This window comes from Mycteria americana, chromosome 11 (genome assembly GCF_035582795.1).
Source record: "Mycteria americana isolate JAX WOST 10 ecotype Jacksonville Zoo and Gardens chromosome 11, USCA_MyAme_1.0, whole genome shotgun sequence".
Taxonomy (NCBI): domain Eukaryota; kingdom Metazoa; phylum Chordata; class Aves; order Ciconiiformes; family Ciconiidae; genus Mycteria; species Mycteria americana.
In genome coordinates, this window is record NC_134375.1 from 2,023,616 (window position 1) to 2,048,573 (window position 24,958).

Here is a 24,958-nt window from a genome sequence, read left to right on the forward strand (position 1 = left end):
CTCCTGCTTTAAAACCAAATATAAACCAAGGAGAACAAGAAAGCTTTTGCTATCTTTCCTTATCACAAAGCCAATGACGGAATTTTCTATGGCGGCTGAGGTCGCATCTTGGTGGGTTTGAGCATTTGGCGTGGAAGCTTCTATGTAAATACACCAAAGTGTATAAATAATGAGTTTCTTGCAAACAATGTAAAGAAGATACAAGAACCTGAAAACCAGCACTAAGTAGAGAAGTAAAGTACTATATTTTATTCCAATTCTAATATTTACGTTAGCTGGTTGGACTCTATCTGAAGGTATTTTTTGGTTGAGGAAGGTGTGAAGGAAATAGGGAAAAATACGAAACAGTTGCTACTAGCTTCAATTTTTAGGACTTGGCAAACAAGTTTATCTCAGATATTGACTGAAGAACATGTAAGGTTGCCTGCAAAATCTAATGAGACCTAAAAGTAATCTGGCGTGTAGAAAGCAATAAGAAAATCTCTGTCATTTCTCAGTAAGAGACTTGGATGCTGTCTAGTTCTACATGCTATAATTTTTGGGAAAATATTTTTTTGCAAATGATGGGAAGTCAGTAGTTACAGTTACTGCTTACTGTTGACATTAGGTGACTGTTCATATGCCCAGAATACCACCTACCTCAGCTAAATGGTATCTTTATGAAATTAACAGAATGCGGTTACAACATGGCTATAAGAAAAAATATTAACGTCAAATTTTGGATTATAATTGGAAAACTGACCTTTGGAAAATATGTTACCACTGCAGTCCTGAACTGTACCATAAAATGACAACTTTAAGATCTAGAAGAATGACTGTATTATGCAGTTTAGAAAACGCAGCAAAATAAAAATAATTATACTCTTTATGCTTCACTAGAATTCTAAATTAAAAAAACCTTGAAGGTTTCTATGGCTTTCCTCCTGTGAAGTAATTGACATTATTTTCTGTCTTCCAACTTTTTGGAAGTGTCTGTCAAACACTTTAAAATACTTTCAGTGAACTAGATTTTTTCATCATTATATGGGCAACCTCCATAGGCAATTGTGACAGGTTTTGTAAATAAAGTTTTTCCTAGAAACATCTTACAGCAATATTATTTAACAGCATATATATGATTTTTTTGTTATTGTTAAACAGCTATATTTGATTGAAAACCCTGAAATACAAAAATCACAAAATGCAGAAAATTGTGAGAAGCTTCTCCAAGACTCACTTTGAAATTTTAATGTGTGTGTTACTCTATGCATATATAGCTTTATTAGCATTTATTAACCATTAGGCTAGTCTTATATCATTAAGTTGAATAGCATTTTTCCAATAAAGACTCATAGAAAAAAGTCAACCATAGAAAAAAGTCAGTCATAGAAAAAAGTCAACAAAAAAGTGCATAGAAAAAAGTCAACCTATCAGTATTTTTTCTTTATGGATTAATCACAAATATTCACTATCTGAGGTTTTTTTCTGAGATGTGAACAGTCAATTGTAGGTTTTTTTCCTCACTGGATACATAAAAATCCCACTTCCACACAAAACTTTTGATCAGTAAATTAATAAATAGACTTCTACATAGACAAGAACAACTATATTGCAATTGTATTTAATCTAGCTGTGCTAAATTAGCATCTAATGGAGAATGTAGAACTCAAAGCACTTAGGCTAATATTTATTTCTAAGACAACATTTGGTCTATTCACAGTATAGAAAAAAATAGAAAATTAGAAATATTGCTCTGCCCCAGTTTATCAGTGGCTGATGATTGAAAATTAAATCCAGAGGACTGAGAGAATCACAAGAAAAAATAACATTGGTAAAATGTAATTTAAAAAATACCAACACCAGTATGGAACACCATAGTGGGGGAATATCCCCCTGGTTGTGTCAATGGAACTGGCAAAACCCTTCCAAACCTTAAGTCAGATACAAGGATTACCAAACTAAAGCAAGAGTTTGTGCCAAAAATAAAATTAAAAGCCTCCAGAATTCTGCAGGGGAAAAAAAATTCATTCTTATTCAAATATTATTTTTTGTTTCAACACAACATCTCAACACTAAGTTTATTTAATCTAAAATAAAAAATAAAAATTTTAAAATAATCTGATTAAGTGTGTTATTTTTTGAACTAAGCATTCTGGATTGGTTTGATTCAGTTTTTTTTAGTTTTGTTATTCATTTTGCTGAGAAAACGAAATAGATTTCATTGTATAGTGACTCAAAATGATCCAACTCAGCCCCAAATGTTTGGGCTTGGCCAGAGAAATCAAAAGAATGAAGCATTTACACATCTGTATTTTAGATACAGCTGGTGCAAGCTGAAAGGTCTGAGTTAAGGCTCACTTGCAGAATGATGAGTGAGAATCTTCTGGACAATCCTAGAGCATTCTTTTCACCTTCTTCTTTTTGACAACCATGTAATAGAGCATGGAAATTAGTGCTTCTTGATGCATGGCAACCATTCATGGCCAAAACCTCTAGGGTTTGCTGTACGTAATAAAGGTAATCCACTGAAAAAAACATCTCTGGTGTCCTAGGAGGGAACGATGCAATAACAAAACGGGTTATTTTTCACAATTTTATGTTAATCGTTACTGTTCACTTCGCCGTACATCCATGCTCCAACATCCATCCCATCCCCTCGGGGTTTTATATTGCATTTCGCTGCAAAACGACCTCCGCTCCGCTCACCTGCAGAACAATCTCTCTTAGCTTCCCATCTTAGCAGAGCAGCTATTTTTCTCTCTTTCTTTTAATTAAAATCTTCATGTCAGTAGCATATATTAAATCAAGTTCCATTACAAGCCCAACTTTCAAAAGTGCAGTTTTTTAAGCAGCTCATATTTTGTCAAGCCTAATTGCTTTAGTTCTAGGCAATATTAGTTGCAGAACAGCCAGTAATAACCTTTAGTCCTGGCAAATTTTCTCTCTACAAGAACTCAATCACATAACATAAACAGCTATAAAAGGAGGCTTTTAAAATCTTTATTCATAATGTGTAGCACATGCATGTGGCAATGTATATCAGATCACAACACTGAATGAAATATGAGATTTATCCATGATGTAAGTTATGCCAACATATAGTAAGTTGAGAGCATTAATTTGAATTCAGTTATATGAGAAAGGAGAAGGGAAAAAGCGACACGCTACTTTATTAGAGCAGGCTTTCCCAATTTAATATTAAAAATTGTTTCTTGATTCCTGAATGCACTTGGTAGTGGCGCAACGCTTGGTGATGCAACCCAGCGCAGAGAAGACGTGCCAAGCTGTTGGCAGCAGAGAATCAATGAAGGTGGTCCGTATGAAGAAATGCACGCTTAGGATCAACGCTAAGGAAGAAAGATTTTACCTTTGCTGGGGTACGGCAGTAAAAAGAAAGCTGTAAGGGCTGAAAAATCAGAAGCACGAGAACTTAGGATGGCCCCCAGGCCAGCACACGCCCAGGGGCTGATGGAGCCCCAGCCTCAGACACATACCTGAGAGCATTCCCGAGATCCACAGGCAATGCAAAAGCCACATGTTGGCCATCCCCGACTGGCTGTGTATCCCACAGTGCAGTCTGGATTATTCTCAAAAGCCCCTGTGTAATTTATGGGGTGTATTTACAAAATGTCTTTAGCTTAAGCCACTGAATTTGTTAATCCCCAGAGATGAGGATACAGGCTTCAATATGGCAAGTATACTGCAAGGATTTAATACCAACTTATTTGACACTTAATCTAGTATATTTTAAGCCAATCTATTAGAGGAATATGCCTCGCAGACAGTTTTCGGCCTAACTGGTGGTCAGTAAGAAAGACAGTCTTCTCAAACCCTCCACCGCCACACTGTCCTCTCCTAAAAGATGGCACTGTAACGGAGGGCATATTTATCCCATTCTGTTATTTCACGGCTTTTAGTTTTATTCACATAATAAATTACAAAAAGGAGAACCATAGCAGAATAATCTGAAATGTCGCAGTACAGGAGGATATTATTTTGAGAGCAGTAAGGTAAATACGAAGCAAGTCACGCAGTCTTTAAAGCAGGGAGAAGGCTGATAATGAGTTCTTTTTGTAGTTCCATATAGTACAGCTCACCTACGAGTAGTATATAATAAAGAATCTGAAAGGTGGTGACAGAACTTTCTTTGTGATTTATAAACTTCTCTAAATCAAAAATATACCATTAATTTCACAAAGCCTAGCTGCAGAGAAGTACCCAAAGTGAAAAGCTACATCACGAGTTTAAATACGAAAAGGCTGAGATTCTCAAGAAACAAAAATCTTCTGTAGGACCGTTACTTATTTCACCAATAAGTTTGCATAGTTCAAGCCAAGTTTTTCTAAAAGGTAATACAATCCTTTTTCAAAGGATCCATTGCCAAGCGCAATTATTTGCGAGCATTTGAGAAGTTCATAGAAACATTATGCATACAAATTCAATTTGAGAAGTTTTAGGAAGTCCAAATTCATTAGGGAAGGCTGATCAGAACTTAAAAGCAATTTGTGACTATGTCTAGCCCATTTATGAATGTTTTGCAATCCCTGAAATGAAATGTTTTCTTTAGTAGCTACAAAAACTGATCAGTACTCGGTATCTTGTTTGTTCTATAAATACTGTACAATTATTCACATATAGGAAAAACATTATTAAATAACTGAAAAAAGTTAAATATCCAGATTATTTTCAAAATTAAGTACAGGTTTGCCCTTATTTTTAATGCACAGTTTTTCTACTTGAAAAAATTTATAGCACCTGATTTTGTTTCTATCTTATGAAGATTTAGGAATTGGATGTATGAAGAAGGGACTTATTAAAAAACTTGACTTTCAGCTTGACTTTCAGATTTTCATGTTAAAATCTTAAAAGTAGGAATCCTTATAAATCTTTGCTGGATAATGGAATTAATTTCATTTAGAAATGGATAACATCGATATGTTTGGTTAAAACATTTTTTCTTCTAAACTGGATCAAATCTGCAAAGCCTTCCAAACTAACCTTGAGCTGCTTCGATAGACTTTCTACTCAGTGCCTCAAAATGCGAAACCAGGCAGGCATAAGTATCAGCTACTTGTGGCAGAGGCACGTGCAATTCGATAATTTCATTATTTTTGGCACATTCAGATAGAAAAGTGCACAACTAGCAAGGAAGATCACTAACACAAGGTAAGTATCAGGCAATTACAAACACCACTTTCTGAAGAATGAGTTAAATAAACATTTCCAAAACGGCATGCTAGGTTTTCATGAACTTGCCATATCAAAAAAGGATTTTTGGACTCATTCTTGAGCAAATCATGGCTACATAGATGGATTCCCCAGTGCAGAGCCCCGCTGCTGTCCCAGGAGGTCTGCATAGGTGCGCCAGTTCATCCCTGCCTGCCGTATTTATATTCCATAGCTCTCCAATGAGAATATATTATGTAGAGTAACCCAGTAATTGCAATCGCTCGTTCGTAAGAATACCGTTAAAGGAGATGTAAAGACACAAACCAGATGCAGAACAATGCTTTAAAAATATTTTTTCTTCAAATAAGCCTTTTTAACATACAGGTGGTATTCATACAGAACAGTGATATAAAGTACAATGTTTAAAAAATAAGAAACAAAATATTTTCTTTCTGGAAATCTTCCTAAAGGAGTTACCATAGAGAGGGAGTTCATTACATTTCATATCTCTGTTAGGGACTTGTTTCACAGCTGTTATTTTTATTTGTAATTATTTTCTGTTTCGTATACTCTTTTAGAAAGCCACACAAAATGTCATTTAAAGACATAAACACAACTAAATATTAATACCATTCTGTTAAAAAAACCCCTGCCTTAAAATATAGTTTTATATTACCTAACTATACTCATTTCCTGAAGAAGAATTTCAATAGATTTAGGATTAGTTTGCATACTAGATAGCAGGACCCAACAGAGGTCAAAACTATAAAAAAAGAGGTAGCTTTATTTGTGTTATTTACATTGCATACTGGCGTAACCTGTAATTACAGAAAAGTTTTCTTTAGCAGAGACCACAGCAGGCGGAAACCACACCGAGTTGTGCCAAGAAAACTGCTGCCTGCTCCAGTTAATTACTAAATGTGTTTCTCCGACAGAATTTTATCTTTAAGACCAATTTTCACATTAGCAACTTGGCCTTTCTCTGATACGTTGCCTGAATTACTGTTCTAATACATGCCCTAAGTACCTGAGAGACAAGGACGTGCACAAGGGAGGCGAAAGCAGCATTTTTGTCATTTCTGACTTTCTTAGTCAGAGAATAGAATAGAATAGAATAGAATAGAATAGAATAGAATAGAATAGAATAGAATAGAAATTTCAGTTGGAAGGGACCTCCAACGATCATCTAGTCCAGCTGCCTCTTAAACCGGCATTACTGACTCCTTAGGTCCTTCCTCACAAAGCCCCGTGAAGCCAGCTGGATATGGTGTACTGGAGATGGAGCAGGTTATTCACAGAATTACTGCAGGTTTGGTGTTTGGAGTATGATACTGGCGTTGAGTGAGACATGACTGCCAGAACTTTTCAAGTATATTTTACATTTGTCCATGACTGCTGAGGGTAGTATCCCCAGCTGTTAGAAAATGTAGCTTCATTCTATCTGTTGACATTGGCTAAATCATTCCAACCCTGTGGACTACCTCCTGATTTACTATGCATTTTACAGAGTCATAGATGGCCTACAGCATTTGCATATATTACAAAAAATTCCAGGAAAGCTTGACATAAAAACAAACAGTGAGATTTTGCACGGCATAAATGGCTGTTGGTCACTCAGTTCCTAACAGAAGCTTAAAAAACCTCCCCTTTGCATTAATTTTCATCTACACATTAAAAAAAAATCCCTTTTAAAATTGATATTAAAAATGAGACTAGATCAGCTAACAAAACCCAGGCACCCAAACATTTTCATAACAACATAAACTGGTCTGGTTCCTCAGAGCTGTCAAGGACTGAGAACTCAACCGGACCAAGCACTTCACTACTAAATCCAACATCAACATAAAAGACTGCATCGGACACATCATATCTATGTTCATGATTCACATGTGGCATTTGCACTATATTCTAATAAAATAAAGGATCTAAAATGTCACAATCTGCAGTTACAAGGCCACCAAATGAATTCCTCTCCATTTCTTCTCCTCACGACAGCCTCCACTGCTCAGATTTTACAGGTTTTCTCACCTTTTTTTACTCAATACCTTCTTTACTGCACTAGTGCCTCTGAAAATTAGAAACCTACTTTTCTACCTTGTCACGTGATTAGAATTTAAAACTCTCTACAAGGAAGGGACTCGATTTCGAGTGCCTCCTTTCCTAATTTTCACAATGGAGATTTTATTGCTCTTAAAAGTTCTGGGTATTAGCAGGAACATCAAAGACGGCGCATTTAGAGGTATTACTCAGAATCTTACATCATGTATCATCATGAACCACTCACTCAAAAACCAATTGGCATTACTTCTGTAGCAACGAATACAAAGACAAAATGTTTAAACAGAATAATTTAAAAGCCTGTCTTACACTAGAAAACACGTTCGTCTGTAGCAATACAGAAGCCAACTGTTTAACCATTTCCTATATCAACCACTGTAATCCCCCTGACCTTGACTGTCACCGATTAACAAGCCCCATACAGACCACCTCCTCTGCCTCCCAAAAGGGCAAAAACGACTAAGCCACTCCTATCAAGAAAATAACTAAATAAAAAGGTTTTTATTAAATACTCGATATTATTAAAAATCTGAAAATATTCTATTTGATCTTATTAGTCATCATAACTGTACCTGTAAAACAACAAATTATCACTGCCTATATATTATGTGTGTAGTTCTCACATTCCCTTCTACTGGTAAGACAAAGCTTTTCTTACCAATTTTCATGCAGTTTTTCTTGAAAGAATAATCTTGCAGGCTGTCTCTAAGTGCTCATCGTATCCAGAACAAAACAGAATAAAGCAAGCTGAAGAGCTGTGCGTTAGTATTGCCCAATAACCTCCACTTTCAAACTAGAAAGGCCCCAATGAACTACAGAATGAACCAAACCTCACTCAGCTCACACTGTGTGTTTGTTGGTTTTGCTATTAAAAAAAAGTGTGCAAATTAAGAATTAATAGAATTGGTAGACGCTATCACTTTATCGGTAGGCCATTAATAATGCTGGGAGCTCCTGATCTTACCAAGGTTCCTGTATTGTTGTTCACTCTCGTCGCTAGGCTTTCTCTTAAACCGATTACCCCCGTTACTCTGGCCTGGCTTAGGAAGTGCATCGTGAAACCTGTCCGAGCGCAGAGCAGCACTGCGAGGAACGGAGCACCAAACCCCAGGACTGCGAAGTCCGTGGTTACCACACACAAAATCTATTCCAAGTTTTCCAGGTAGAGATCCTCAATTAAGCTGATGTTTACCTCTTTGGAAAATGTCTATGAATTCAGCGCGATACGTCTACAAATTTAAGCCTCTGCCGTCCAGTTTTCAACGCTGTACGCGCTCTGCGCTTTCGGTGTTGGGCTGCTCACTAAATGGCCAGGTGCCTCGTGTGGACCCTGTCATTGAAAATACTTTCTGCAGGAGGCCAGAACAGCTAAGAACAATTGGGCTGAACTGATGCCTGAATGACTTTTCTAGAAACTGAAGCTCTGATAACGAAGCAGCATACTAAAGAAGAAAAGCAAAGTTCAGAGCAAAAAGAAGCCCAAAAGAAGAAACTGAAGAAGCTGCAAATAGCTAGAGATAGAGCCAGAAAGCAAGAAAAATGTATTAGCATACAGTGAAGATGTTCCAATAGTGCAAAACTGGAATTCAGATCCGGGTTTGGATGTTAAAAAGCCCCAGAACATAGAAGTGCTTGGATCTGGACATGTATTGTAATTCTGTTTTCTTATTTTCCTTTTTATCATGTATCAGAAAAGGGTCAGATATTTTTTACAGCTGCATAAAACACTGCGGGTGCAGTAGGGCTAAGTGTATAAGTGCATGTTTAAATCCTACTAACTGTGTACAGAATTTACAATAATATTAGAATCGTTTGTTGCTTTATGGATGAGATTAGGCGTGATTACTACAACCGAATCATATGTGATTCTATTTCTAAAACTGAGATCTAATTTTGATTTAGTTTTCTAAAATCAACAAACTATTCGTATAGACTAGTGCACTAGCCTGCTTGCAAGTTCCAAATCTCAACCTGTAAACTCTTGCAGGCACATGAACCAGACTTTAAATGCACCTGGACACTACTATGGAAATACAGAAATAAATAGCAGAAGCAGTGGGAAAGCCTATCCTGATGGAAGAAAAACGTTACATCCAGAAGGCAATGCAGCTAGCACATACAATTGCAATAACTACAAGTGAAATGGCTCTGTAAGTAGGTATCAGATGGAAAACAAATTAGCAGAACTTGAAAACATCTGGAATAGATATCAACATAAAGCTCAACAATGCACTTGAAAACCAAACAAGATTCCAGCAGAAATATCATAGAAATAAAAGACTGGAAGCAATACTTAAGTACTGAATCATGGAGGCCTCAATTCAGTTAATATAAAGGATTTGTTATATTTCATTGTCATTATCGGTTTGCTATATATATTTTGTCTAATAAAGTGATACATGAAATCAGTTGACACATTGGTAATGAAACATGAAAGACTAACAAAAAGAAAGATCTTGATTAAACTAGTTTACTTTTATTATGTTTTGCCAATATTTTACCTGTTATCTAAGTCTACACGTCATTTTAGCATTAGTATAAATAGGGGGAAAAACCCCCAAACGACTCCCTTTCCAGAACGAACTGTGCTTACTGGAAAGATATTCAGTTGAAATGTGAAAAACAGTCTACATTTTAAGATACACAAAATGCAGAATATGGCATTGTTCTATACCAGATGTTTTAAATATACAAGAAAATAGCCAGATTGGGGTTAATTTAAATGTCTTTTTACATTGATTCATATTTTTCATAATGCATAATACAACATGTTTTCTTAGTATATAAACATATTTCTGCAGTTGGAACACGAGGATTGTAGTACCAATTGCATTACCAGGGCACTCTTTTAAATCTATTAACCATTTCGAAAAGCCAGAAAATCCCCTTACCTCACCGCTACTTCCCAGACGCATTTCTCAGTAACTTCTTTACCTTTTCCTGCCGCAGTTGCTGAAGGGCCGGTTCCTTGTCCCGTTCTCCACCCCATGGGACAGACTCTTCCCTGCTGAGAGTCTGAAGGATGCTGACTGTCCTTCCTCACCCCGGGCCCGACACAGCCTGTCACATACACGCAGCCAGACCTTCTTCCTCATTTCCCTCCCTCTTTACCAGTCTTTGTTCCCAAAGCAGCATTTATTTCATAGGCGTGTTTCAAACCACGGAGAAGTTGCTTGTTACTGCCTCTACCATTCCACTACTTGAAAATACACCGCTTTTCTCCTTGATCGTTTTACAGTAACTTTATATAGTTATAAGGAACATGCTTATCTTGAGCAAGCCAGCAATCCCACTGACCTCAAAGAATATAATGCTGAGCATCAACTGCGAGTTTTGCAGAACTGGGACCTTATAGTAACGCCATAAAGACATAGAGACCACGAAAACAGGACTGCCCACCACGGTCACATCCTCTTCCTCATGTGCATTTTCTACCCATACGCATCTTCCAGTAATGCTCCCTATTCTGTTATCTCAGTGATTCTGCGCTTCACGAAAACTAACTTCAATTCAACAAAGTAGGTTCTAATTAGTTATTACAAATAACAGGAATAATGGTTTTCAATGGGGAAACAGAAAATCTTGAATGCATTTTCATTTAGACTACACGACCCACCTTTTCTTTCCATTCTAATTATTATTGTGTATTACATGTAGTGGAAGCGAAACGTGTCTTCCATAATCACTCTTTTTTTCCAAGAGGTTTAAAGTACAGTTCTATACTGGAAAACGCTAATATAAAAGAGGTATCTTCTTATTAAACAGTTTGTCACCGTTTTAAAATTCTGATCAGTATTACTCATTGGCAGCAACTGGCACACTCAGAACATTCCATTTCAGCCAACACAGGTATTAACAAAACCCGGAGCTAAAAGATTAATTATTAGTGACAAAAAAGATTTCACACTGACCAAAATTTTGGCTGAGTTTGTAGACAAGGCAATAAGAAGTAAAACAACCAAAGTAATATTGTAGGTGGTTTAACTAACAATTTATAAGACTTAATAAACAATAATTAGCAGTTATGCTTAGACACATCTAGTATGCTGTAAAGGTATAAGCATGTTGATGGACGGTATTATAGAAAGTTAATAAGTATTACCCTCTTGTACTCTACAAAGACTGATTTGTAGATCTCTTAACAAAAGATCAACCATTAACTTTTATAAATAAGTCATAAATACTAACTGAATGTACAGGTTGACAAAAATTTTATTTTATTTTTTTGCAAAACAAAGATTTTTCACTAGACATAAATGGCAATGACCGCAGCTTTCCATGTTGGCATTTTTACAGTAAAACTCAATTCAAACTATGAGGCAGTTAGTATTCATGAAACACAGAGAAATGATGAAAAACAGCTATGGAGGAGCAGAAAAGAAAGACCCCCAAACAACTTTAAATCTTCTTTTACTTTGTTGCCTGTTGAAGTACCCGTGTTGTCTTCTGAGGGCTTTTTGGTAATTTCTGCTCTACTGAAGGGCTCTTCTGCTCTTCTGCTCTGCCTAAAGCGACTCTGTCCTGCAGCACTGAAGCTGCAGCACTGAAGCTGCACGACAGTGGTTTGGACCTAAACTCCAGAATTTTCACAGTCATTTGGCGCTGCCTCAGAGCTTTTGCAGTGTTTCTTTAACCATGGCTTGGCATTTTCATCCACTGTTTTCATCGCTACTGAACTGGTCCCACAATTTGAAATTAATTACTAGCTTTTTGGAGTATGTCACAGTTCCAAGTAATATAACATTAAATCAGGCTCATTATACTTTCCAGTTCTGTGAGATAGCCGAAGTGTTTGTAATGGAGCGCAAATTTCCCGGCTGATGGATCCAGTGAACAAGCTGCCACAGCAGAGAAGTACTTCACTTCCAGGCGAAACGGGTCTTTGGCCAGGCGGGAAGCAAGGGGCCACTCGCTATCTCCCTGTGTCTTCCTAACACTAAATTAAGCTCGTAAAACTAAGATTATGGCACCACGCTTGGTATGAAGCGATTTTTCATTAGTTCCAAGATAATGCTTTTTTAGCAATCGACATTGAAAAAATTGGCTGCCAATAGTCATCGCTCTTTGTTTAACCTACTGTTTACTTACCAGAATTTTCTGCAGGTATGACTGCATCTGGCACAAGCATCCAGCTAACTTTCTTCAGCTAGGGCAAGCACATGCACTACAGTCTGCTCTAACCACAAGAGGCTTAGTTTTCATGAAAGCTGTGTTTACTCTAGCTGAGTAACTTTTGGGGAGGGCAAAGACACAAAACAGAGGATGTACTAGACAAGGAGCTCATGGAAACAATGACTACGTGTAATCTTGGAATTGTTCATTGCTAAAAATATTAGTGTGTCAAATCTCTGGGCATCATATTCTTTACCAAGAAATAGATATTTGAGAGGAAAGAATTACGGCTGAATTAGGATCAGTAAAAAATCAGCCTGCTAATTGCACTTGGCCTCCCCGAGACGTAGGTGCAAGAGAACAGAGTCCAATTTCTCTACAGAAAATCTTTTACTTCTGTTCCTGCTTTATTTTGGTTTCATATGACAGACACTACTAATTCAGTGAAGGAGTGACCCCTAGACCCTGTTTCTTCTCCCCAGGGGAGCTCCAATCAGTCAGATTTTTCTCTGCCTTCCCTGCTACCAATGTATTTCCACTGGTTTCCCTAATTTTTTTCTGCTAATTCCCATTTCCTTCATAATCACAGGCTTTTATGTGACTTGCTGGCCAAGCGATTTTCAGGGGAGCTGTAATTGCCACAGGTCTTAAACATTAACCCTGCCAGGTGTCAGTACTGGGACTGCTTGTGCATTTGATTAATGATACCAGAGCAAAAAAATTGGTTTTTAATTGACTGTCGTGTTTTTCTTCTTGTTCAAGTGCTCCTGAAACAGTCAGATGAGCTGGAACAACGGTTTCTTGGGAAAAAACCACCTGAGATGGCATGCTGAAATACAAGAAATACAAGCTAACTTAGTGAAAAGCAGAAGGTCTGAGAAGCTGGAGATGTATTGACTATTTTACACATGCAGAAATCTCAGCAGGTCTGAAGCGTTTCCAGCTTTGTCACCTTGGATGGATGTTACACCACAGGGAGCGGAGACACAACCAAAAACTTTAGCTATTACCTCTCTCATAAATAAACACACACACAAAAATAAAGGTTGCCTGGATATTATTCATTAACAAGAACGATGCTGATATTTGGCTGGGGAAAGCCGCACCACAAGGCTCGCCATCACGGAAGGGTAAGGAACTCTGGTTTCCCAGCTTGCCATCACGGGGTCAGTTTACATGCTGGGAGTTCAGCACACACGCAGCTGAGCTCTCAAGTTGCGGACATTTTTTTGGAGCCAATAGACAGCAAGATCCATATACCTGTTGTTCTCTTTAGCACTTTTAGGATCAGAAAATTCATTGTTTTGATGAGCTGTTCAAGATGAGGTTTTTCCCTCCTTGGAAAGCAGAAGGAGCTGAGGATCCATCAGTTATGAAAAAGAAGCTTTAAGAACTCTCCCAAAGCCATCAGCTGTGAACAAAATACAGTGTTTAAATACACACATCTCCACAAGCTACTGCTTGAATGGCATTACTTAACAAAAGTTGTTAGAGTTGGATGTAAGTGAATGTATAACGCCAACCTTCAGGCAAACCCAGAAAAAGTAATCACTCGAAAGAGAACATTGTTTTAAATCTGTTAACGGTTAGAATTCTGTTAAAATGTGTTTGCAGCTTCTTTTTCTTTGTCAATTAAACACGTGGGATATTTCCACTAGCTTCCACTGTCCTAAATGAAACAGGAGTCATGGCCTCAGAGCACACTTTTTTAGCCGTCTCACATCTGTTAAGTCAGCTGAAGCCTGTCCCAAACTGGGGTGCTTTTATTAGACACAGTACATTCAATTCGGCAAAAGTAGGCTCAAGTTAGCTCAACTGTTTAACAGTATAAGCTGATTTAAATCGGTTGAGGTGATGCTCTCTTGAAGTCTCCTATTTCAGCACAGCAGCCTTCATATTTTAAATGCTTCCATGACATCTTGCAATCCCAGTGACTTCAAGAAGCACTGGTCCAGCTCCTGCTCCCGGCCTATCTTCAGTGCTGAAAATTCATTTTTCTCACGGACTATTGGTGTATAGAGAAAGCTCAGTTTTGCTGCTAGGCTATCAACTCTCAGGATAATTTTATAACGTATTTAAGATTCTCATTTAGTTGCACTCACGAACACTTAATCCACTGCTAACTTCCGGCTTTTCAAGATGCAATTTCTTCAAAATCCCTCTTATTCAAAATCACCCTCCAGGTGACAGAAATCACTCTGGGGGTATGCAAAAAACCCCCAAACCAACTGAAAAACAGAGGGGTTAGAATGGAAGCTGGAACTCTATTTCTTAACGATAGCAAACACTGCAAGTGATTGTTATAATAAGTGTTTGTTTGAGATATAGTTATTATATATTGCCTAAATATTTAAGTTAGCCAAAACTCTGATCAACTGAACCAAAACCTATGCAGGCCAAGAAGCTGGAGCTAGGCTGTTAGGGGGAGCGTGAAGCTGGCATTAGCACTGAAGCAGGAACAGAGGTGGTGTGAGGCACACAAAACCACATAAAGTGATCTCATGTCTTTAAACTGTCCAAAGAATCATAATAATAAAGTTCTAGATGAGTGTTGAGGGGACACATGCCATTTCAATGAAAAAAGTAATAATTTTAAATGACATTTTGAAACATTCCATGGAAATGTATTTGAAATATAATATGGGGACTCCAATAAAGAATATGCTTTTAATACATTACAGATTATATGTGATCATCAGTTTAAGACTTCCCCTCAACAAGCAAGATAATTCAAGTAGACATCTAGTCTGTCTATACAGTTTGTATTGCCATCCTTTCAAATGCAAACTCTGATGTTTCTTCATGGCTGGAGAAATACAGAGAAGGTATGGTTTTAATTTTTCAAACTCCTTTGCAAATAAGCTTAAACATTTTACAGTTAAAAGGACAGAATTTACATTTGCTGTGTCTGGTCAGTTTTAAAATGGTATCTGTTATGAATCATGTTCACTTTTAAAGTTCATTTAACTTGGCTTATGGTTTACTTTAAAAAAAATGTTATGCATCATTTGGAGCTGCACTCCTAGCCACTATTAGTAATAACAAAGGCGTGCAGGTTCCATCTGATGGCCCTTGTATAAACTTGGATTTCCATAGGAAAAAACAAACAAGATCCACACAGTCGGTAATAAATCCCACAGGCTTGTGCCATTACCGATGCCAGGAGTTTTAATCAAAGTACAGCCATTACAGAGCTTTCTGCTGCCTTAATGGGATGTCTGTGTGGATGGTACTAGGGACAAAAAAACCCATCCCATTAACCAGAAATGCAGTGGGATTTTTTGCTTTTAATCCTAATGAGCAAGCGTGCATTTATGGTGAGATGAAGTCACGGAATAACTTTGGTGGGACTTAAGGATTCAGCATCTTCTGGTAATGAGCTCTTTTAGGCTAGTCTCGATTTGCAGCTCCTGTGCTATTCACTCAGGTTACGTAAAACGATTGGGCAAGAGAATCATATCCAGAAAGAGAAGAAATGCAATATTATAAGATCATTTGCTTACAAAGTGGATTAAGCTCCTTCAGTTAACAGAGACAGCTTCACATGGTGGTGTCACCTCACCACGTCCCTTTTGCTTTCTCTGAAGGTTATCCCAAATTGCAATGCTTCCCATCAGGCTGAGTCACCTATTTGTTTTTGAGGCCTCTATGCTACTCTACTCAGACCATGCCAATGTTGCCCCCCCTCAGATCTTCCCCACCACTCTTTTTTTAAAAAATAAACACTAATTCAAAAGCCAGTGGTCTTGCTGACCATGCCAAAGGAGCCAGAGAAGCCCTGACATTAGCACCTCCAGTGCTCCGATAAACACAAAACGAGCTTCTGCAAAAGTCAGACGTAGAAGACAAGGAACAGAGGGATCCAGAACTCACACTGAACACACCCCTTCATCTTACAACTTCAGTTAATGCCTTTTTTGCCTCACCATTATGTATTTCAAAGGAAGAAGTCAAGAAAAAAACCCAGACGTTTGTCCACAAACCCTTGTAATGATGCAAGTACTTGCCTTCCATTCAGCAATGTTCACTGACATTTTTGACACAAGAAAACCAGTTTTCTTATAATTACGTCTGTCTCATAAATACAATAAAATGTCCTTTCAAAAAGCCACCACATAAATCTTAACGTGGGTGTAATGAATAACAAAAATCACTTTTAAAAACTGCAGCTTATAACCTCAAAGAACAAGCTCTGTTTTCCTGATGCTTGCCTGATGCCCAATTTGATATGGTCTGCAGGGCAGTTTTTTCTGGCTATTATTATGTTCCTAGCCTCTGTTCTTCTCTCTCTTGTCCATCACTGATGCATAAAGAAATATTTCCCTCACAGAAAAATATTAGAGTAAGATTGCCTTGCACTCCCCAGCCTCTTCATGAGAAATTTTTCCACTTTAGGGCTTTCAACATGCACGTTTATCTGTTACTGAGCAGCTGTTTAATCCAGTTAAATAAGTCCATCCTCCAAATCTACGAGTCCAGTAAATAGTTCAGTTAGGCAGAAAAGCAGATGGTAAAAAAAGATCACCTAAAAAGGTGAGTGGAAATCACATCCCTGACACAGTGAGTAGCTATGAAAGCCCATGGTCTGCTTCCTGAGTGAAGTCTTCCCTCCTACGAAGTCTCTGAAGACATCAGGCTCCTCAAGCCAATATGACTGAACCTACAATGACCAATGAGGTCTTGGAGCATGATGCAGAGACACATGTCTATGGTCCCATGAAGAGCATCAGCACAGTTTAAGAATCACAAAAGAGCATCCTAAGGTTTGTGACCTACCCGTTAAACTTTAGAGAGATGTGCCGCTGAACAGCTCTGTGACAAAAGCCTGAATGTTAACCTGCCAGTACCAACCTGGTGAGCTTCTGGTAGCTGCTGAGAACTGAGACAGCCACTTGCTGAAGAGCTGCTCTTTGCGCTTCAGGCTGAGCTGCCTGCACTAGCTTGCTAACAGTGCCGGTGGTCTCTCAAGCCAAAAATAGACATAATGAAGCTGCTACAAGAAAAGTCCATCCACAGGTATGGACCTGATTTTATCTTCTTCCCCCTCATTTAGTCACGGTATCTCAGCTGCGTGGCAGTGGCTGCAACTGTTGGAGAATGGTGCTGGCTTGTACGAGCCCTCCTAGCTTGAGTCCAACCCCCACCCCCGTAACCCCCCCTCCCAAACCTCTGGCTTCTAGGAGTTGCACTAAGAAAAAGCTCAGGGGACACAGAGCCCAGCTCCACTATGGATATCTGCCCAGATGCTGCGCAGTTATTTGGACAAAAAAAAGAAAACTAAAAAGCCACCAGGGTTGTGTATATGGAGGAGAGTGGGTTAAACCCAACCATGCAGATGTACTTATTTCAAGAGTTATCACTCAGCAAGTCTGTGCTCTAAAGCATAATCAACCAAAAAAAAAAAAAAAAGAAAACCTCAAGTCCACAGACGGCCAGTGCTAACGTGTGAAGTATTTCTCTGGTGCCACAATGGTATTTAACAGCAGCACAACTGTTTACCTCAATATTGCCTTTAAAACCAAAGGCATTTATGCACTCTGGAAAACAAACCAGGCAACAGGCAATGCAATCAGCTTCTTTTACCATGTACGGCAAGGAAGCTTGCCAGGCCTGCCTGAGAAATGCAGAGCTTTAATGGGAACGACTAGCAGTCACCTAATAGAAAATAGGTGAGTAATGGCTAATGAATAACCTATTCCATGAATTTAGGACTTCTTTCCATTTCAAAACTGCCTATGAACACATTATATACTGTCAAATAACTTCTAGAGCAGTTTCTTGAAAGCTTTCACATTCAAAACATATGTCAGATGTACATGATCATTGGAATTATTTCTTGTACCACGCTAAAACCAATAAGCTCAACATTTTCCCAGAAACAAAAAGTTGAATTATTTTATTTAAGTTTCCTATTTTGTTGAATGTTCATTGGCTGGAATATTCTCAGAAAGCAAACAGAGTAGGCAGGGGTTCCCATAATAAAAATCTGCTGAGTAAGTGTTGTTTACACATTTCCCTCTGTCGTTCTGGAGATGCCTCCAGTTGTTTGCCCCATCTATAAATTGATTAACATGCTAAACGAAGCCCTTTCGCCTCTGTTTCTGGGACCTGTGCTGCTGGAGGAATTCTCAGGCAGCACGAGAATAACCAGCCAGTGCTGCATCTGCACCAGCCGCTGCCTCGGTGCTCAAGGACATGCCTCTTGGGCGAGCCAAAAGGAACGTCACTCCAAGGAGCCTCATCTCTTCAACATGAAAGAGTATTTGCTTTGGAGCAAAGGAGGGTGAGCTCACCCAGAAACACGCGATGCTGTCAGCAATCGTGGTGACTGCGTTCCCATTCCTTATTCAGAAGGAAAAGGTCAGTGATTTGAGTACTGGCTCTGACGCACGGCAAGCAGGTTGGTACTAACCGAGTCTGACTGAGGACTAGAAGCAGCTCACTCCAAGTAGCACCTTGGAGAAATAGAGAGCAATAGCCAGATAAGGATCTTCTTGATATTGGTGCCCAAAATGTCGTCCCAACTGGACAAGTATAACCCCAATATATTTGTAGAGTCTGCTGCATGCTGAAAGTATACCTGAGTTGAAATGTATGGTATATATTTATCATATCAAATAAAAAAAGTGAAGATGTAAATGTTCCTTGTGTTCACCTGACATACCACATAGACTTTGAATATGAAAATGGAGACTTAATACTCCAACTCCTTATGTATTTTGAACACACACATTCTAAATTGCAGCTCTTACCGTTTCCAATTCCCTGTTTATGTCAGTATATAAGTAGAAGTAAAAGTAAGATTATCATCAAATCAAAATAAATATTGCAAACCTGAGAGATCAGAGATGCCCATGCATAAACAAACTATTGAAATGTAGAGCGTATCACGGATGGGCCCCTGGGATTTGCAATCCATTGTCGAAAGTGCAATCAAATGCAGCACGATTCAGGCTATCAGCACAGGTCTCATGTCAAGACCTGACAAGCTTTTCCCACGCCCTGCAACACCAATCCACTTCATAGAGAGGATAACTCAGACCACGAGCTAGCAAGCAGGTGCTTTCACGATGAAGCAGTTAAGTTGTGCTTCATCCCATATGCGTGCTCTGTTGTCAACAGAAGAGCTGCCAGTGGCGTTCAAAATGCATTCAAGGAGTTCAACGAAGACGTGCAATTTTGGACGTGCAAGATGCTCCTGCCCTGCAACGCGAGGCAGTGCCACCAGACTCTCCTTTTGGTTAAAGAGCACTCGTGGGTTCCTCGCTCTGTGGGACTTGGATAGGTCATTTAGCCCCGCTTGGCCTCAGCCTCCCTTCTTATGAAACGGCATTAATGTTTCCGCATCACTCATGTTTCTTACCCCCTTCACAGCTTGCGGTGATGGGCATTATGGAATGCCTATACTAACAAATAGCTTATGCAGTTGACTGCCTTGCTGCAAACAGATTAGATGTTTAATGCTATCTGAGGTGCATTCACTTCATTGAACTGGAATCTGAGTAAATGAACACTTTTCCGTGTCAGCTTAAATTGCATCGTTACCTACACGTACACATACATTAAGTAACAATGATGTTCAATTCCTAACAGGTTGTTACTGGAGCATTCAGGAAACAGTAAGAGCAAATGGCTGAAGAGGAAGACTTTAATCAAATTACACACGTCTGATAGCTAGTCTGTTTTCCAAAATAAAGGTTAAAAAGACCAAGTACACTTAATGGATATTTACACATTTTCTATTTTCTAAAAGCTTTCAGGACTGACTTCAATGAAACTCACTTTCTTGGGAACTGTGCTTGTATCAGTCCTGAAGGTTAAATTCATTATTACTGAGCTGAAAACATTGAATAAATTCATTAATAATGCTCATATTTTCCTACAATACAGAACTCCCACTCACATTAAACATTTCTAAAGGAAATAAGCAGTTGTTTCACAAACACCAGAGGTAATGTCTGCAGACAAGCTCTTGCCTGCCTGGCTTCCCTGGTGCTACCAGGCAGTACACTCACATTACAGCGCTTCTTTTAGTTAGGTTGCTTAATATAATTTCGCTCCTCTATTCTCACACTTGCTGAAGGGGAAAGGGACACACGCATATAAAGACTTAAGTTTTGCTTCGTGTGAAACTAGGTAAATGCGGCCACCCTGTGCCATGTGTGCTGTAGGCATGTCTGCTGCATGATACTGTTCAGTGATAATTTTTTCATAATGAATTATACCAAATGCAACCCTGACCAAGACACTGAAGTTGCGTGACTGTAAGTATTAATTTAGCATTAAAAGATCTCTGATTATTATATTGGTTTAAAAATCACAGAATCATATACAAGAGATTGTTTAGTCTATCTACTGTCAGTCTTAAGAATAGGATCAGCTCTCCTGCATCATTCTTGATAGATGCATGTCTAGCCTCCTGTCAAATTCCTCTAATAGTAGAGATTCCCAGCCCACCCAAACAGTCTTTATGATTTCAACAACCACACTATTTAGGGAACATGAACCTTCTTCTCTGCAGAAACTCAAGACCACTATAGCACATCATGTCTGTTATAGATATGGAAAAAATGTTATTCTCTTCTTCCTTGCAGCAGCCTTCTAGACATTTCATGCTACTGTTTTCCCTCAATATTTTCTTCTTTAAGGAACCCCTGCTTTCTCCTTGAACTTCACATTTCTAGACTGCTAATCACTTCCACTGATGCCCTTTGGACTCGACAGTTTTAGAGGCTTGGTATCCAAAACTGGTCGTGATATTCCAGTTAAGGTCTTTGCCTTTCAACAGCCAAGTAGAAAGGAAAGGTGATATCACATGTCTCGCTGGCTGTAGTTCCATACATTTTATGTATGTGCCGTACATTTTATGTGCCATACATTTTATGGCAATGTTTGTATTTTCACAACAATGAGACATTGCTGATTCACATTCAGTCCCACTAAATGGCAAGTCATCTTTTGCAGACTATGGATTGCCGTGAGGCATTCAACAATTTTTTCTCTACTCAGTAGAGACAAAATAAATAACCAAAACCCATCTCCTATTTGTCAAGACAATTTTGAATTCTGAGCTTGTCCTCCAACATACTTGCAGATCTCCAATGGTTTTTTTTAAAATCTCTTTTATTTCCAAAGTTATGAAGAATAAACCAACTTCACATGGCCCACTCAGTATGCCTTCCCACTCTGACAGGGAATTAATAATAGCTACTCTCTGAAACTAGGATTCCAAAAAGTTTGCCCCCCCCCCCCAATATTTTCTATACTACTATCATTTAATGGCTTGTGAAGGTAGCACGTGAAATTATCTCACAAGCCTTACTAAAGTCGAGACACGTGACATCAGCTGTAGGTTCAAAAACATTTAGTTAAAATATTCATCTCTGCCATAAAGACACCAGCTAGGCAAGAACTGAAAACTACTCGACAGAGTTGGATGCGAAGCTAAACTTGGAAACTGCACTGGGCTTGGGGTTTACTTCGTCCAACTCAGATAGGAAGAGAAGTTTGTGTTCCCCAAAGCTACTCTATTCTTTCCCCCAAAAATATATAATTTCATTTGCTAAAAGGCACCATCACAGCTCCTCTGCCTTTGGCACCAGCTTAGGCTCCAGTACAAGATCCGGGACTCTTGGATCATTCCCACTTTACTTGGCTTGCATTTTGCCTTCTGACCAAGAGAGATCGTGGGACTTTTATGACTCTGCAGCCTATTCCTAGGATCCCACATTGGAGTATAACAGCATTACAACATTCCAAGCCATATTAAATCTAACTCGCACCACTGAGATCACGTTAATGCATTAAGTTTCGTTCTCAGGTCCCAAAGACATGCAAAAATACTCATTCCACTCTCCCTTTTCGTGCAAAACATACCTCTTGTAAGAAACTAACATCGCTTTACACTTTTCCGAACTGTTTACTAAACTTACTAATCATCAAACTGTTGAATAAAAGAGAGACTGATTAATTTAGCAGTACTCTCAATAACATTTCGGCTGAAGTGTGGATGAGGTAACGTGTGTCAGCATCGCAATGAGGAGAGAATTCTTCAAGGAAATCCAAGAGAGGAAAGTTCCATTTTCTTAAAAGGAAGCAGTTATAAAACGGGATTATGAGCAATTCAAAGATGAGCCAAAATAGTACATCACTAGCAATCAAATAGGAAACAGAAAAACCCACATTTTTCAGGTTTTCCTTCTCACACTTGGCTAAAAAAGTTTTTATTTCAAGTTTATTCACTTTTCTGCTTGACATTCTAGGGAAGATTTAAGCAGTCTAGTAAAAACCTCCACTAGAAAACATAAAAAGTTTAATTCTGGGGATTAAATCCTCATCTTGCAGAAGCTGGTTAGTGAATGTTTCTTGTGTGTACACATAGGTAAAAAATTAAAATGTTTTCCTTAAAGTTTCCTTCTATTTTAGAACTTCCAGAAATTTAATATCTCTTTAGAGAAAAACTCCCTCAAAACTTCCACTTTAGGACAAAGCAGAAACATCTTGCTATGGTACAAACATAACATATTGCTTCCTTATGTATTTGTTGAAATATATTACTTTAGAGTTCATTAGCACAAGGATGCTATACTTTGTGGTTGGCAAATCACATATTTTGTCATCCAGTTCTTGGCAATCAGCAAGAGTCATGAAAGAAAAAGAACTGAAAAAAAAAAAAAAGTTGTCGGTCCCTCAGATTTCCCATCGAAAGTCATGCATCTTCATTTAGGCACTTTAAGAAATCTCTGTTTAAAGATACAGAGCCAAACAACACGTGGGATGGCTCCTCATCTATCACAGGGCAAGCACAACACTGGTCCAGGGTGTTCGCGTATCAGAAAGAAGCCAACAGCTGTACTGTTGTGATACTCTTGATCGCAGCCCACCGGTTCTCTCGCTTTTACTCTTCCCATTCTCTCCCCCATCCCACGGGGGGGGGACCGAGCAAGCGGCGGGTGGGGCTGAGCTGCCGGCTGGGGTTAAACCACGGCAGTCCCGTTTGGCACCCAGCGTGGGGCTGGAAGGGTTTGAGATAATGACAGGTTTGATTGGAACGTGCTAGATTGAATTTATAGCTGTTATTGCTGTTCACGTATTAATTGGCAGGTCCTGTGCTTGCCATGGGGCTGGCTTGCCTCACTGTATATTAGAGTCCAGGGCTCGTTAGTGGCTGGTTTTTGCTTTCACTGCTTGCTTGTACCGCTGTGCTGCTGCTGATCTTGCTCTGCTCTGCCTGGGAACATTTGATAACAGCAGTGGCGATGCGCCTGGGCTGGCAGATGGCCAGGGCATCGCTGCTGTTTCTGTGCTGCTGTGCTGGACAGGCTGGAACTCCGGTGTGAACTCGAATCGAAGGGACTGTGACCTGGGGACGAGTCCACATGGGAGCAGGACATCCCGAAGCATCTGTGGCTGTGAGTAAGTCCATGCCAGAGCAGGCACACCTCAGAGCATCTGAGGCTGTGGATATGTCTGTGCTGCAGCAGGGTGAAAGGACTGTGGCCCAAGGATAAGTCCACGCTGGAGAAGGTACACGTCAAAGCATCTGTGGCCGTGGGTAAGTCCATGTCACAGCAGGTACACCTTGAAGTGTCACTGGCTGTGCATGAAGCACATTCCAGCATGTGCTGGAACACTTCCAAGCATCTGCAGCCATAGATAAATCCACAGCACAGCAGGTGCACCCCTGAAGAGCCTACGGCCATGGATAAGGACATGTTGGAGCAGGTTGACTTCTGAAGGGACTGTGGCTGTGGGTAAGTCCATGACGGTGCAGGGACACTGCCAAAAGGATTGTGGCCATGGATAAGGCTGCACCAGAGCAGGTGCACCTCAGAGTGACGGTGGCTGTGGCTAAGACCATGCTGCAGTAGGTGTACCCCTAAAGAGGCTGTGGCTCATCGATAAGGCCACACTGGACCAGGTCCTCCCCTAAGGGACTGCAGTCTGTGGATAAGTCCAAGCCAGAGCAGCGGCAAGGGGAGGAGTTCATTGCAGTGTTAAAGCCTAAGGTCTGGTCCAAAGGGACCAGGGGTAGAGATTGTAATAGATATACCTTTAAATAGTCATAACCTATGATTTGAGTTGCATGTTATGGGAATTACTATAGCAGGAACCACCTGAACCAGTGGAGGAGAAGCCGTACAAGAAGCAGTGCAAGCGCAGCAGTGACCCAACCTGATCGGGCTTTGGTGCCCAAGAACTCCACACAACACACCACCTCTCCTGTCCTGAGTGACCACCCTAAGAGACGGAGCCCAAAGTCAGGGACTGAATGAACTCAATGGACATTTTGTGGGCATTTATGGACATTTTATGGACATTTTACAGACATTTGACATCTACCTGCTGATGGGAAGTAGTGAATGGATTCTTTATGTTGCTTTGCTTGCACGTGCAGCTTTTGCTTTACCTATTAAACTGTCTTTATCTCAAACCATGAGTTTTCTCACTTTTACCCTTCCCATTCTCTCCCCCATCCCACCGGAGGGGAGTGAGTGAGCAGCTGTGGTGCTGAGCTGCCTACTGGGGCTAAACCACAACTGTAGATAAATACCACAGTATGAATACAAATACTGTACTAATTTGACAGTAGAGTAGCATCAGGCTGCTGTAGCACATAGGCAAAAAAGAAAGATCTCAG